Genomic DNA, 17763 nt, shown 5'->3' on the forward strand with positions numbered 1-17763 from the left:
TAGATCCTTACATGCATGGAGTTAGAACCACAAGATCATAAATTTTTGGCCATGAACATGAATTTACGGTTCTTGAATGTTCAAGAACCGTAAACACCCTTTCAGGGGGTTTTTGATGTTCCTTAACCCCTCCAATGCATGTCTAATGGCCTTAAAACTTGCTTGGATGATCTTAGAACCCTAAAACATGTCCAAATGAGCATAAACTTGAGTTTACGGTTTGGGAACATCTCCCAAAACCGTAAACACCTTCCAAGGGTGTTTTAATGCTCCAAACACTTTGCATGGCTTGTATTTGAGTCTAGAACTTGCATGAATGGCCTACAAACCACCAAAACACATGGAAAATGGACAAACATGGACAAGGGTGGGTTTACGGCCGTAAGCCCATGAGTTTACGACCGTAAGCTCCCCAAGGGTGGTCCAAGGACCGTAAACCCTAATTCCTAGGCCATTTCATGTCCCGATCACTTCCTAAGCCATGGAATCAACCTTAGAACCTTCCCGTGTGCAAGATAAGGTCATTGATCAACCAAGAACACGTCACCCATGAGTTTACGGCCGTAAACTCATGGGGGATGTGGTCTTTGGACCGTAAACTCCCCTAAGGGTTTACACTTGAAGAGTAAACACCATATCTAGGCCCTACACTCCTTAGATACAACCCGTACCATCCCTAACACTTGAATTGAAGTGTTTCGTGCCTCGGAGTGTATTATCCTGCTATCTTAGTAAATCAAAGTCTAATTAGATACAATTATGTATCTCTTCATGTTACATAGGAACCTCACGCGTGTTCAAGCCCTAAACTAATACTTAGCATCTAAATCGGCACATTCTCGTCAGGTGAGTTTATACCCCTACACCATTTTCTGTGTTTTTCATGTTTTCAGGGGGGGAATACAAGCAAAAGTACAAGGAAACTTGTACTCAAATCTATTATTTTGTATAACATAACTACATGTTCAATATGTTTTAAACATTGAAATCCGTACTAACCAACCGTCTAACTCGTGGAGTTAGTTTTCAAAACCAATTGTGAAACTCATTATAAAATGTTTCATTTTTACATTTCGAAAAGGATTTCATGTCATTTCATAAACCGAGATTTTCTATACTATTACTTGTAAAGTTCATTATTCTTATGATTGGAGACACGTCCTCGGTAACACTCCACATGGATACGAGAGTGGAGGACTACTCCCGTAACCAGAATCTCTTGGAGGGAGAGCATGACTTGAGTGTATAGATCTATACGGGGCTGACTACCCCGCACCCTGTTGCTAGCTACAGTTGGATCGTCAGGTCCATGGGTGACAAAAGTCATAAAATGATGATGGACTTCTTATTTCCATATCTAGTCTATCGTATGGTTATGGAACTCGCAACTTAGATAATGGAGATTTACTGATAAAGTAATAACGAACCTAGTGAACTAACCTTCTAGTAATGACTGTCTTTGATTACTACTAGTTCACTACTTACTTATTAGTTTTGTGTACGTGTCAAAACTAACACGCTTACCACGGGATACTAGTCATTCAGTATGCTTCACTTAATCGATACAAGTATGGTAGATACTTGTACACATCATTTCAGAATCGATAACCAACGAATATTTTTCATAAGAAAACATAGGGTTTTCTTGGGATAACGTAACTTTTCATAAACAAGGTTGTATGGTACGTCTAACGAGAAATCAAATCACATTTTCATAAGGAAACTTGCAGGATTTTCTTAATTCAAATTGTGTAACAAAGGGATAACCAAACTACTTTTATAAGAAAATACGGGATTTTCTTGGATATCAACTGTTAATGAAACTAAAGGAAACTGAATCGTTTCCTAGAAAACAAACCGCTTATGAACTCACCAGCTTTATGCTGATATTTTAAAACTGCTTGTATTCTCAGGGCATCCATAGACAGGTACTCCTACTAACTTTTTGAAGAAGACGGAGCATATAGAAGACTCGTCTTTACTTTTGTTCTAACCAATGTATCTAAGAAAACTTGTAGTACTTTATTTTCAAACAAATGTAAAACTTTCTCATGTAATGTAATGGTTGTGTTTACTATGCTTGCTATGTACATTGGTTGTGATACTCTACATGACGTCACTCCGCCCCGGGACGTTTCCGCCATCGGTTTCGGGGTGTGACAGCGGGAGAGTTATGTATAGATCTATACGGGCTGACACCCCACCTGCGGTTGCTAGCTACAACCATCGACGGTCAAGTCACGGGTGATAACTGTCTAAACACTACGACGTCCGATGAAACGTCGTGAGGGGCAACAACTCGTCTGTAGCTCGATTATGGGAACTCATGTAACATTGATAATCACGCCTAAAAGCTAATATAAGTTGAAAATACTTATATACGATAGAACAAGTACTTTTGGAAACAAAGTACACATATAAATATAAGTTTGAAAATACTTATATACAATAAAAATATTATTTGGAGTAAAAAGTATGTTAATACAAATATACAAACCTGTGAACTCACCAACTTTATGTTGACATTTTAAAATCACATGTATTCTCAGGAAAATAAAAGTCGGTAGTATCAATCTTTTGGGAAAATCTTCATGGGATCGTCGGAGCACTTTTTATCTATATTGTATTTATCTGATTAAAAACCTAGTACAATATGTAATATATTTTGTAATATAAAAATAACATTTGTGTTATACTGTTCAATGTAATCAATAACTGTGAACCATGATGGCGTCACACAAGCGCGGTATTTCCGCCATCGGCCGGGGTGTGACAGATTGGTATCAGAGTTATTGGCTATAGCGAACTAGTATTTTCTTTGGAAATTACGACTATAGCTTTAGACTCACTAATCTGATTAAGTTTAACCCTTAAACATAATAATAAAAGTATTAATTACACTACTGTAAACTAGTTACGGGAAAAATGTCTAAAATGGATTTGTCGTCATGGGTTGTTGGATTTCAGAAAAGCTATACGCTGAAATAATCCCGCCCTCTGACTTTTCTTGATTGACTTATCCTTACTTGATAATCTTAAAGTACCAAATAAAAATTAATAAAACACACAAACAAACTTCAGATATAAGAGCTATTTATAAACTCAAACCCTCGATGAAAACACTTATACTTATAGATTTAACATACAACAAAAATCCATAGGAACATAAACTCAAGATTTTAGGCTAAATACATTATCTAAGTTGGTACAGTACAACGACCAAACCATAACTAGACTTAGCTTACGCACCTAACTTTTATTATGGGCTGACCGACACACGACTATACTTTGATACTCTAGTTGGCAATCTAAATTCTTGAGAATTGTTTGGATTAGAGACATAGTTCTGAGTCACATATACGACATATAATTTGTGGGGATTCACTGGAAATACCAGTAATATCTATTATATACTTATAATTGAAGATTATTTGTATATAGATCATCACGCTATTTCTCATAAACATCTATCATGTTTGATGTCTTATACAGGATCATTGCAGACCCAGTAGATTGGACGACGATACCATGGGCAGAGGAGGATCAGGTAGTGCCCCACTCGCCTGAGCCCGAAGATTCTCCTCTTCCTGAGGTTCCAGTACCACTGTCCCCTTTGACCTCGGACGAGGAACCCTATGAGGAGGACGATCCCTCAGACCAAGATGGAGGTTCTGATGAGCCTGTAGATGTAGAGACTGAGCCTGTTGAGGAGGAGACTGAGTTTGTTGATGTAGTGACTGAGTCGGTTGATGAGGAGATAGACCCCACGGAGGAAGAAGTTGATTTCTCTGAGTGGGAGGATGAAGAGCCCGAGGAAGAAAGAGAGACAACCAAGGAGCCTGAACCAGCCATTGAGCAACAAGCCCCCCCCCCACCCACCCCTACCAGCCTTCCAGATATACCGACATACTTATAATGGTCCTTTTGTGTCATACACTCCACGAAAATCCATACCTATTCATAAACAGAAGCGAAGTAATCCACCACTAGCATCTCCAGTAGCCCCAAAAAGGGTAGCTCCTACTCCAGCCTGGGTAACACATCTACAAGAATCGAGAGTTGAGGATGAAATACCATCTTAGTTCGAGGTCGGAGAGTCATCACGAGCTCGACAACCCACCCCTCCCCATGAGGCATCTTCCGATCCTGCTATACCCATCTTAGTTTCTCGCATATCACGCCTCGTTCATCAAGTTCGCATCATGATAAAATTCAAAGCTTAGAAGAGGATCGAAGTCTAGATGAGGAAGCCATACAACTTATTTTCGATCATCTGGGTTCTCTCCAGGTACATCTGCTGACTCAGGAAGCTCAAATTTCAGGAATGGAGCTTATGGCACAGGTTATGGAGCATAGGGTGATGGCATCTAAGGCCAGAGCTTATGCGGCTGATATGAGGGCCGAATCCGTACAACAACAACTAACCCACCTAGTTACTGTCCTAGGTACTTTTCTAGGTTTATGGTAGACTCACCCGGGCGGGTTGTGCCCTGGGATATTTTTGGGTTAGGGGTATGGGGGAAAAGTTGGTTTATAGTAACCTAGCTACGTACTTTTGGGTATCACCTTTTGTATGATAGTATATCAAATTTTTCCACCCATAACCACATAAAATTTTGTGGTTCTTGTAACCAAATTTTGGGAAAAACCAATGTATATGTACAAAGAAATGTTTATATATGAAGCAAGTATTATTACTAAAAACAATGTGTATATTAAATGTTGTAAGTTGACTCTTGATCATAAACAACTTAGGAATCGGTAAATATTCTGGAAATAATTACAATGACATTCAATAAACTTATATGATCAAACAAACTTATCTAATTATTGCCTAAATTATTTTATGAATAAAGAACTATTAGAGTATTGTAAATTACAATATATTAATCTATAAAGGATTTTTACAAATTTACATTAACTCTTGCGAATGAAATAGTCATTATTATACACATATGTATAACTTAGGAAAAAGCTTCAAATGACTAACATTTTCTTTAAAATATCTCTAATAGAACTAAAGCATGCCTCCGAGACGAGTTACCAGACGCAATCCTAGAGCACCAACACCTACCCCAGATCCTACGCCAGTAACGGACTCAACGACCATTGAAGCCTTAGTTGCTCAACGCGTCGCGGACGCTCTGGCTAACTACGAAGCCCACAGGAACACTGGATTCGGAAACGGTGATGGAAATGGAAATGGAGGTGGAAGTAACTCTAATGTCAACAATGGAGGAGGCCACAGAGCATATACTTTTAAAGACTTCATGAACTGCAAGCCGAAGACTTTTTATGGAAATGAAGGAGTCGTTGGACTAACCCGGTGGATCGAGAAGATGGAGTCAGTGTTTGAAATAAACTTTTGTGATGAAAACTGTAAAGTAAGACTTGCTGCATGTACGTTTGCTGATGCAGCCTTAACATGGTGGAACAGTCATGCCAAAACACAAGGCATCAGCAATGCCAATGTCATGTCATGGAGTGAACTGAAGCAGTTGTTGATTGACGAATATTGCCCAAGAGACGAAATGCAAAAATTAGGGCAAGAGTTGTGGAACCTTACCATGAAGGATGCTGACATTGCAACCTACACCAACCGATTCAATGATCTTGTTACTCTCTGCCCTAGTTTTGTGACACCAGAATATAAGAAGGTAGAAAGATACATATGGGGTTTGGTTCACCCATTCAAGGTTTAGTTACCGCTTCAAGACCGGCTACGTACGACAGTGCCAAACGGTTAGCATTTAACTTGACTAACAAAGAGATACACCAAGGTACTATGGTTCAGAAGGCTGACCTTCCAAATTCGGAAAACAATAAGCGCAAGTTTGGTAAAGGGTACAAGGGAAATCCGAGGCAATCTGCTGAGAAGAAGAAGGAGACAGTGAAAGCATATGCAACCACAACAACAACGACACCCACCCATCAAAAACAATATGTTGGAAAATACCCAAAATGTGATAAGTGCAATTATCATTATATTGGTAACTGCAGATTTTGTGACAAATATAAGAAGAAGGGCCACACCGCCCAGTATTGCAGAATCCCAGCATCGGTAACAATACCTGCAAAAAACACAGGAACTTTCACTGCTGCAACCCGAGCCTATTCTGAATGTGGAGAGGTTGGGCACTTCAAAAAGGACTGCCCAAAGATGAATAATCAACAAGGGAATGCTAGAGGTAAGGCATTCGTGATTGGAGCAAGGGACGCTATTCGGGATCCATCAGTGGTGACTAGTACGTTCCTTGTTAACAACGTATATGCAACTATACTATTTGATTCGGGTGCTGAAAGAAGCTTTATTACCCCTAAGTTTAGACAAATACTTAATCATAAATCTAGTAAACTAAATGAAACTTATGTGGTAGAAATGGCTAATGGTGAATCCGGTAGTACCCAAGAAATACTATAAAATTGCACATTAACTCTAAACAATCACGCCTTTCATGTTAACCTTATGCCAATGATTATCGGAAGCTTCGATGTAATAATTGGCATGGATTGGTTATCCCCTCATCGTGCTGAAATTTTGTGTTATGAAAAAGCAGTACGACTCCCTTTACCCAAAGGAGAATCCCTAATTATTTACGGGGATAAGTCCGGTCAAAACCATTGAATCATCTCATGTATGAAAGCGCATAAGTACCTTCACAAGAAGTACTACTCTTTCTTAGCCTACTGTAACACCGGATTCCTGGTACGATTTTATTTAAGTATTTTCTTAAATTTTCGCCATGAACTCGGCGAGTCTGCGTCCCGACTCGCCGAGTAGCAGCGAGGTGGACACGAGATTTAAGCGGGGAACTCGGCGAGTCGACATATGGACTCGGCGAGTCCACCTGTCTGGATGAAACTCTATTTTCAGACATTGCACCCTATTTTACCCATTCTAAAACACCCATTTCGTCCCATTTTCCTCCCAGAGAGCAGTAGAGAACAACCCTAGCCCCTTTAGTGTTCTTGAGTGATTTTGATCTTCCAAAGAAGGTTTTGGAGCTTAGAAGAAGAAGGAGGAAGTTGGAGTGTTCCAAAAGTGAAGGTAGATCCGAAATCTACTCTGGGGAAGGCATCAAATCAGGTAATAAAACCCTCACTTTGCTCATTAGCTCTTAGATTCCTTTTTGTCCCCAATGGTTGATCTTCAAGCCTTAAAACCCCCAGATTTCGTGTTTATATGTGATAACCAGACCCTAGGAACTGAGACCCATGAGTTGGATCAGTTGCATGTCTCAGATTTGGCCAGATTGGGTGAAGAGTCGAAGGGAACTCGGCGAGTGTCAAAGTGCACTCGGCGAGTTCCATAAAGATGGCCTTAGACTCGACGAGTTGGATGAACAACTCAGCGAGTCCTATGAAGATTGCCTGGTACTCGGCGAGTCGTTCTTCAAACTCGGCGAGTCCCTTGAATATAGCCTTGAACTCGGCGAGTTGTTCTTCAAACTCGGCGAGTCATATGAACTGTCACTAGCATAAGAAGGGTTTAAGTGTAGGAGGTCCAACCATTTGTAGTCGCACGTGGAATTAGCAATTTAACGTGTAGCTATAGTCCCAGAATCTCCAAATCTCCAAGGTTGATGTTCTGATGGAAGATTGGAGCGAATTGTGAGATCTGTTTGTCGGACTCGGCGAGTCCCCCCTTGGACTCGGCGAGTCCAGTCGCGGGTTTGGTAGTTGTCCCCGTTTAGTGAGTCAGGCTGACTCAGTGAGTGGGAACAGGGACCCGATGAGTCAGAGTCGGGCTAGACGTAGAAGGACACGGCGAGTCGCTATATGGACTCGGCGAGTCCAGTCAATCAGAGAGTTGACTTTGACCAAGAAGTTGACTTTGACCAGTCATTTGACCTAAGGGGTATTTATGAGTACCTAATCCATGATTACAGATTTATAGCCGGAGGGTTACCGGTGCGGCAGCCAGGCGTAGGTTGAGCGAGTTTTCAGCTACTACCCTCGAGGTGAGTTACCTTCCAGTAAAAGTGGGTCTAAGGCCACAATGCCGGCCCACTAGTAGGAGTCGTCTGATAGATGACTGTCTGTGTGATAATCATCTAGGTTTGTTACTACCTGATATGCTTTATGTGCTAGCAGATTATGATGTATGGGTTATGTGATATGTTATTATGTGGTAGTAGTAGTAGGGGGTGAAACAGTCCCCGATCCGGTCGACAGGACCGAAGGGGTAGGCCAGCACCCAGATATGCTAGGCAGTATCTGGTCGACATGACCGAAGGGGAAGGTCGGGCACCCAGAAATGCCCGGCAGACATGTATGCTATGTGATTGTATGGTATGAGGTTCGTTGGGGGAACTCACTAAGCTTCGTGCTTACGTTTTATAGTTTTGTTTTCAGGTACCTCTTCAGCTAGGGGAAAGGAGCCGGCGCGGTAGCGGCATATCACACACACTCTTGTTTCCGCACTATGGATTTTCTGGGATGTACTCTGAATATTTTACTATGATGTTACCGGTTTTCAGACATGAATTAATATTATGAATGTTTTGTAACGATGTTTTTATGTATTAACCTAATTTAAAAATGAAATTTTTAGCTGGTATTTTCGGGATGTTACAAGTTGGTATCAGAGCCCTGGTTTGAGGCATTCGGACACACCTTCGGGGGTGTCTGGACTCAAATCGAGGGATTAAAATATTTTTATAAAGAAATGATTTTTCTAAAGACTAAGTAAAAGAGTTTCGAGAAAGAAAGAACAAGGTGTGTGATGTGCGCGACCGGCCGAGCTCAAGTAAGTTTTCCCCAAAGTACCCATACAAGTTATTGTTATGATTATCAGTTCAAGTTTCAGTAGAACAGCATGCTAGAATAGGACTAAGGATCTAGGAATGATGCCTTATGTGCCTGCTTTATGTGTTCCAGCTTTATGAGAATTGCATGCTAGTACAAATCAGTCAGTATGATAGCCAGAATAGTATATACTTGATTATGTGTACTCAATGCACGAATGCTGCTTGCTATGTGCTTTTAGGAGTTCTAGTTGTCTCTCACTAACTAGTAAACGAATATGTTACGTTACATATTGCAAGGACTAAATAATTTCAGAAGGTTGGGTCTAGCCCTGCTTCGCAGCTCTTGTCTGAGTCCAACCGTTGTAGGGTAGGACCTCTCATTCGAAGAATTATCTAGTCTGAGTAATATGTAATAGTATTCGCGAGCTAGTTAGGGAAAGAAAGCAGGGACTTCTTGTGCAGCTGATGACAGAGAGTGGGATGGCGATTACTTAGGGCAATCCTAGGGCGAGAGTAGCACGAGAACCGCAGTATTAGTAGAAAGGACTTGGTTGAGTTGAGGCAATTCTTGAGGAAAGTACGGATAGACGTGGAAGGTAGTATGGGCCTGTACTACTGAAAGCGGAGGATCCGTACTCGATTCAAAAAGGGCCGAGACGAGACCGGGGACTTGTGATATGTATGTGAGCCTCGTTAGTGGAATATAGTTTGATGGTGGTTATGCTATGTTTTACAGTATGGTGACCACACGACAGGGAGCGGGAGGCTCAGGATCAGGATCGGGCTCGGGTTCAGGGTCCGAACCAGTTGATGAGGGTCTACGCGAGTTCATCGCGTCAGAGATTACCAGGGGCATCCTTGAGTCGAATCCCATCATCTTCGGGTCGATCAAGGAGGGTATTGTAGAGTTGATAGAGGATCGTCTCAGGGCGTTCAGGAGTGATATGGCGGCTAGCCAGTCAGGACCATGCACACTGTGCTTTAAGGACTTCAGGGGCAGTGGTGCATCAGATTTCCATGGGGCGAAGGACCCCATTGCTGCCAGACGATGGATTACAGACCTTGAGTCTGCACAGCTGATCAGCTTCTGCCCCGAGGGGGTCGAAGGTACGATTTGCAGCAGGGTGTCTACATGACAGAGCTAGAGATTGGTGGGAGTCGGTTTGTGACTCTTTGGGAGCCGCGGCCATTGAGGCTATGACATGGTCGGACTTTGTGACACGATTCAGGACGGAGTTCACGCCTGCGGTGGAGCTCCAGCAGTTGGCACGGGAGTTCTTGGATATGAGGCAGACGACAAAGACAGTGGCGGAGATCACCGCCAAGTTCCGGGAGAGGGCGTTACTGGTACCTCAGTACGCGGGTGATGAGGACATGAGGAGGACCTGCTACCACGACATGCTCCGACATCCGGGAGCATGTCAGTTTTTCAGCTTGCCCTACCCTGGAGTCCATGATTGCCAGGGCAAGGGAGAGGGAGATTGATCTGGGTCACATTCTGAAGAGAAAGGCTGAGGAGGGACAGATGACTGGGGCTTCGGGGAAGAAGCCCAAGGGATCAGATCCGGGCCCAAGAGGCCCACTGAGTCGTAGCCGCTGCAGGAAATGCGGCAAGTCGCATGAGGGACCATGCAGGTTAGGATCGTCAGGATGCTACAAGTGCGGCAAGACGGGGCACTTTAGCAGGGATTGTACTGCTCCTACTCTGGTATTTCAGACGTCTGAGTTGCTGTGTTTCCACCGCAACCAGAGGGGCCACAAGAGGGCCAATTGCCCTCAGTTGACACCAGCAGTGCCAGTATAGGCGCCAGCTCCAGCGACCCTGCGGATTACGGATGGCTGACAGGGCAAGGCAGAGGCCCCGGTGGTGAGGAGCCGGGCATTTCAGCTGACAGCCGAGGAGGCACGCGCTGCACCCGATGTGGTGACGGGATCGTTCCATGTGAACGGTATTCCAGTCCAGGTGTTGTTTGATTTGGGGGCTACCCGATCCTTTGTTTCTCTTGCACTTAGCAAGAAGTTTCCTGAGTCCTCGGGCATGTTGGATTGCCCTTTAAAGGTCGAGATTGCGGACGACCGGTCGGTGCGAGCATCAGAGGTCTTCCGAGATTGTGTATTGAGGTTGTTCGAAGAGCGGTATTTGGTTGACCTAGTTCCCATTCCATTGCGGGGAAACAAGGTCATTATTGGTATGGATTGGCTGAGTCCCAATGGGGCAGTGATAGATTGCGCGCAACAGTTAGTACGAGTCAGAGCCCCAAGTGGGGGAGAGTTAGTAATTCAGGGTGAGAGATCACAGCGAGGGCCAGCCTTCTGTTCGGCAGTGAGGGCAAGGCGTTACCTTCAGCAGGGTTGCGCAGGATATGTCGCATATGTCATGGACACCCGGGAGGCGGGTAAGGCGACGGTGGGCGATGTGCCCGTAGTACGGGAGTTCGCGGATGTATTCCCCGAGGAGCTGCCTCGGATACCTCCGGAGCGACAGGTGGAGTTCAGGATCGACCTAGTCCCTGGTGCGGCTCCGATAGCCAAGGCACCGTATCGTTTGGCTCCTCCTGATATGCAGGAGTTGTCTACACAGCTTCAGGAGCTGTTAGACAGGGGTTTCATTCGACCGAGCAGTTCACCCTGGGGAGCCCCGATTCTGTTTGTGAAGAAGAAGGACGGATCGCATCGGATGTGTATCGATTATAGGGAGCTGAATAAGGTAACGGTGAAGAACCGCTACCCACTCCCGAGAATTGACGACCTCTTTGACCAGCTTCAGGGAGCATCTTGGTTCTCCAAGATAGATTTGCGTTCAGGGTATCACCAGGTGAGGGTCAGAGAGGAGGATGTGCAGAAGACGGCATTTCGGACACGTTATGGCCACTATGAGTTCGTGGTGATGCCTTTCGGGCTCACCAATGCTCCTCCCGAGTTCATGGACCTCATGAACCGCGTGTGTAGACCGATGTTAGACCGGTCGGTGATAGTATTTATTGATGATATCTTGGTTTACTCCAAGACGCGAGAGCAGCATGAGGAGCATTTGCGAGAGGTTCTAGAGACCTTGAAGAGGGAGAACTTGTATGCCAAGTTCTCCAAGTGTGAGTTCTGGTTGCGCGAGGTGCAGTTTCTTGGGCACCTTGTCAACCAGAACGGGATTTCGGTGGATCCGGCCAAGGTGGAGGCCGTGATGAGATGGGAGGTTCCGAAATCTCCATCTGAGATTCGGAGTTTCCTGGGATTGGCTGGCTACTATCGGAGATTCATCCAGGATTTCTCCAAGATAGCATTACCCCTGACCAGGTTAACGAGGAAGGCCGTGGTCTTTCGTTGGGGGCCTGAGCAGCAGGCAGCATTCGATACACTGAGACAGAGATTGTGCGAGGCGCCAATCTTAGCCTTCCCGGAGGGCATGGAGGATTTTGTTGTATACTGCGATGCGTCCACCTCAGGTTTGGGCGCAGTATTGATGCAGAGAGGGCATGTCATCGCCTACGCGTCGAGGCAGCTGAAGCCTCACGAGGCGAACTACCCGACGCATGATTTGGAGTTGGGGGCCGTTGTGTTCACCCTCAAGATTTGGCGTCATTACCTCTATGGGGTTCGCTGTACGATTTACACGGACCACAAGAGTTTGAGGTACCTCATGGACCAGCCAAATCTGAATATGAGGCAGCGTCGGTGGCTTGATGTGGTAAAGGATTACGATTGTGAGATCCTCTACCACCCAGGGAAGGCCAATGTCGTGGCCGATGCGCTTAGCCGCAAGGCAGCACCGATCAGGGATATCTGTTTGAGGATGACGGTGGTGACTCCGCTTCTGGAGCGGATCCGGGAGGCTCAGCAGGAGGCTATGAAGGAGGAACATCGGAAGAGTGAGCGGATTGTGGGACAGGTTTCCTCCTTCGACCATGACAGCAGGGGATTATTGACATTACACCGCAGGGTGTGGGTTCCATACCTCGGAGGCGTGCGCCAGGTTCTGATGGAGGAGGCGCACAAATCCCGATTCTCCATTCATCCAGGGGCAACGAAGATGTATAGGGATCTTCGTCTGGACTATTGGTGGCCCTGCATGAAGCGGGATGTGGCATGGTACGTTGAGCGGTGCCTGACCTGCAGGAAGGTCAAGGCCGAACACCAGAGACCGCACGGCAAGATGCAGCCGTTGGATATCCTGTTGTGGAAATGGGAAGACATCACGATGGATTTCATCACCAAGCTTCCCAGGACCGCGTTGGGAGTGGATTCGATATGGGTCATCGTCGATCGGTTGACCAAGAGCGCCCACTTTATCCCGATTCAGGAGAGCATCTCGGCCGAGAAATTGGCCGATATCTATATCAGAGAGGTAGTGGCACGGCATGGGGTGCCAGTTTCAGTGATTTCGGATAGGGATGTGCGGTTCACTTCCAGGTTCTGGAAGAAGTTTCATGACGAGCTGGGTACTCGTCTGCATTTTAGTACAGCCTTCCACCCGCAGACGGATGGGCAGAGCGAGCGGACCATCCAGACTCTGGAGGACATGCTGCGGGCGTGCGTTTTAGTCTTCGGTGGTAGTTGGGATACCTATCTTCCTTTAGCCGAGTTTTCATACAATAACAGCTATCACGCGAGTATTGACTGTCCTCCCTTCGAGATGTTGTACGGGAGGAAGTGCAGGACCCCGATATGTTGGGGCGAGGTTGGACAGAGAGTCATGGGGAGCACCGAAGTAGTGCTCAAGATGACAGAGAAGATTCAGCAGGTCCGGAGCAGGCTTCAGACTGCTCAGAGTCGGCAGAAGAGTTATGCCTATAGGCGCCGATCAGACCTGGAGTTCCAGGTCGGGGATATGGTTCTCCTGAAAGTGTCGCCTTGGAAGGGCGTCATCCGATTCAGGAAGCGGGGCAAGTTGGGTCCCAGGTATATTGGACCGTTTAGGGTTGCAGCCCGAGTGGGCGAGGTGGCATACCGGCTGGATCTGCCAGCCGAACTCAGTCAGATCAACAGCACTTTCCATGTCTCCCAGCTGCGGAAGTGCCAGGTGGACGACTCAGCGGTGGTACCTTTGGAGGACATCCAGGTTGATGACAGCCTGAATTATATCGAGCGGCATGTGGCTATCCTAGACCAGAAGTCGAAGGAACTGAGGAACAAGAGGGTGGAGCTGGTGAAGGTGCAATGGCAGCACCGGAAGGGCTCGGAATGGACTTGGGATCCCGCGGATGAGATGGTGGAGCATTATCCGGAGCTATTCCGGGAGGGAGCGGCAGACTTCGAGGACGAAGTCTAAAATAAGTGGGGGAGATTTGTAACACCGGATTCCTGGTACGATTTTATTTAAGTATTTTCTTAAATTTTTGCCATGAACTCGGCGAGTCTGCGTCCCGACTCGCCGAGTAGCAGCGAGGTGGACACGGGATTTAAGCGGGTAACTCGGCGAGTCGACATATGGACTCGGCGAGTCCACCTGTCTGGATAAAACTCTATTTTCAGACATTGCACCCTATTTTACCCATTCTAAAACACCCATTTCGTCCCATTTTCCTCCCAGAGAGCAGTAGAGAACAACCCTAGCCCCTTTAGTGTTCTTGAGTGATTTTGATCTTCCAAAGAAGGTTTTGGAGCTTAGAAGAAGAAGGAGGAAATTGGAGTGTTCCAGAAGTGAAGGTAGATCCGAAATCTACTCTGGGGAAGGCATCAAATCAGGTAATAAAACCCTCACTTTGCTCATTAGCTCTTAGGTTCCTTTTTGTCCCCAATGGTTGATCTTCAAGCCTTAAAACCCCCAGATTTCGTGTGTATATGTGATAACCAGACCCTAGGAACTGAGACCCATGAGTTGGATCAGTTGCATGTCTCAGATTTGGCCAGATTGGGTGAAGAGTCGAAGGGAACTCGGCGAGTGCCAAAGTGCACTCGGCGAGTTCCATAAAGATGGCCTTAGACTCGACGAGTTGGATGAACAACTCGGCGAGTCCTATGAAGATTTCCTGGTACTCGGCGAGTCGTTCTTCAAACTCGGCGAGTCCCTTGAATATAGCCTTGAACTCGGCAAGTTGTTCTTCAAACTCGGCGAGTCATATGAACTGTCACTAGGATAAGAAGGGTTTATGTGTAGGAGGTCCAACCATTCGTAGTCGCACGTGGAATTAGCAATTTAACGTGTAGCTATAGTCCCAGAATCTCCAAATCTCCAAGGTTGATGTTCTGATGGAAGATTGGAGCGAATTGTGAGATCTGTTCGTCGGACTCGGCGAGTCCCCCCTTGGACTCGGCGAGTCCAGTCGCGGGTTTGTTAGTTGTCCCCGTTTAGTGAGTCAGGCTGACTCAGTGAGTGGGAACAGGGACCCGATGAGTCAGAGTCGGGCTAGACGTAGAAGGACTCGGCGAGTCGCTATATGGACTCAGCGAGTCCAGTCAATCAGAGAGTTGACTTTGATCAAGAAGTTGACTTTGACCAGTCATTTGACCTAAGGGGTATTTATGAGTACCTAATCCATGATTACAGATTTATAGCCGGAGGGTTACCGGTGCGGCAGCCAGGCGTAGGTTGAGCGGGTTTTTAGCAACTACCCTCGAGGTGAGTTACCTTCCAGTAAAAGTGGGTCTAAGGCCACAATGTCGGCCCACTAGTAGGAGTTGTATGATAGATGACTGTCTGTGTGATAATCATCTAGGTTTGTTACTACCTTATATGCTTTATGTGCTAGCAGATTATGATGTATGGGTTATGTGATATGTTATTATGTGGTAGTAGTAGTAGGGGGTGAAACATTCCCCGATCCGGTCGACAGGACCGAAGGGGTAGGCCAACACCCAGATATGCTAGGCAGTATCCGGTCGACAGGACCGAAGGGGAAGGTCGGGCACCCAGAAATGCCCGGCAGACATGTATGCTATGTGATTGTATGGTATGAGGTTCGTTGGGGGAACTCACTAATCTTCGTGCTTACGTTTTATAGTTTTGTTTTCAGGTACCTCTTCAGCTAGGGGAAAGGAGCCGGCGCGGTAGCGGCATATCACACACACTCTTGTTTCCGCACTATGGATTTTCTGGGATGTACTCTGAATATTTTACTATGATGTTACCGGTTTTCAGACATGAATTAATATTATGAATGTTTTGTAACGATGTTTTTATGTATTAACCTAATTTAAAAATGAAATTTTTAGCTGGTATTTTTGGGATGTTACACCTACATTGTGGATAAAAAGAGTAGAGGGAAAGAAATCAAGGATATACCTCAAGTGTGTAATTATCCTCATGTATTCCATGAAGATTTACCCGGATTGCCACTAGTTCGACAAGTCGAATTCCAAATCGACTTGGTCCCAGGAGCAGCACCAGTGGCAAAATCTCTGTATAGGCTGGCACCGTTTGAAATGCAAGAACTCTCTAGCCAACTACAAGAACTTCTTGACAAGGGTTTTATCAAACCAAGCTTCTCACCCTGGGGAGCACCAATTCTGTTTGTTAAGAAGAATGATGGATCCTTCCGGATGTGCATCGACTATCGGGAGCTAAATAAGCTGACCATCAAGAATTGATATCCGCTCCCAAGAATCGATGATCTATTTGATCAACTGCAAGGGTCCAATTACTTCTCGAAGATTGACTTAAGGTCAGGATACCACCAACTTCGAGTCCTAGCTGGAGACATTCCAAAGACGGCATTCAGAACTCGCTACGGCCACTATGAATTCCTAGTTATGCCATTTGGATTGACCAATGCCCCAGTAGTTTTTATGGATCTCATGAACCGTGTTTGCAAGCCCTACTTGGACAAATTTGTGATTGTATTCATCGATGATATATTGATATACTCACAAACCAAGGAGGAACACGAGCAACACCTTCAACTAATTCTGGAACTCCTACGAAAGGAAAAGTTGTACGCCAAATTCTCTAAATGTGAATTTTGGATTAGAGAAGTAAACTTTCTAGGGCATGTGGTTAGCAACAAAGGAATTAATATCGATCCTACCAAGATAGAGGCAATCAAGAATTGGGGAGCACCTAAGACGGCAACAGAGGTGCGCCAATTCCTAGGACTTGCAGGCTACTATCGGAGATTCATAGAAAACTTCTCCAGAATAGCCAAGCCACTTACAACATTAACACAAAAAGACATGAAGTTTGATTGGGGAGACAAACAAGAATTCGCGTTCCAGACACTGAAGAAAATGTTGTGTAGTGCACCAATCCTATCCCTCCCAGATAGGACATGTGATTTTGTCGTATACTGCGATGCATCACACGAAGGGTTGGGATGTGTATTGATGCAAAGAGACAAAGTTATTGCATACGCTTCTCGTCAACTCAAGGTACATGAGAACACCTATACTACCCACGATCTAGAACTAGGAGCTGTAGTTTTTGCCTTGAAGATTTGGCGACACTATCTCTATGGCACCAAGTGTATCATTTACACAGATCACAAGAGTCTTCAACACATCTTTAATCAGAAAGAACTCAACATGAGACAACGAAGATGGATTGAGTTGTTGAATGACTATGAATGTCAAAATTCGTTAACATCCTAGCAAGGCAAACGTTGTAGCAGATGCCTTAAGTAGGAAGGAACGAATAAAGCCTCAGAAGGTCAAGGCACTAACAGTTACAATCCAGTCGAGCCTGGCTGCTCAAATCAGAGAGGCTCGGCTAGGGGCTCTAGAAGAAGAAAACATTACTAATGAATGCCTGCGAGGAATGGACAAACAATTCAAGCTTAGGGATAACGGTACACGATGTTTCATGGACCGAATTTGGACGCCAAAATTTGGTGACATCAGAAGCTTAGTCATGGATGAGGCTCACAAGTCAAGGTATTCCTTTCATAAAGGCTCCGACAAGATGTACCTAGACTTGAAGAAGCAATATTGGTGGCCAAAAATGAAAACAGAGATTGCCACTTACGTGAGCAAATGCTTGACTTGTGCTAAAGTCAAAGTAGAGTACAAAAAACCCTCCGGATTATTACAACAGCCAGAAATACCCGAGTGGAAGTGGGAACAAATTACAATGGACTTCAAAACAAAA

This window comes from Lactuca virosa, chromosome 3, assembly GCF_052849685.1.
Source record: "Lactuca virosa cultivar CGN04683 chromosome 3, Lactuca_virosa_CGN04683_v6, whole genome shotgun sequence".
Taxonomy (NCBI): Eukaryota; Viridiplantae; Streptophyta; class Magnoliopsida; order Asterales; family Asteraceae; genus Lactuca; species Lactuca virosa.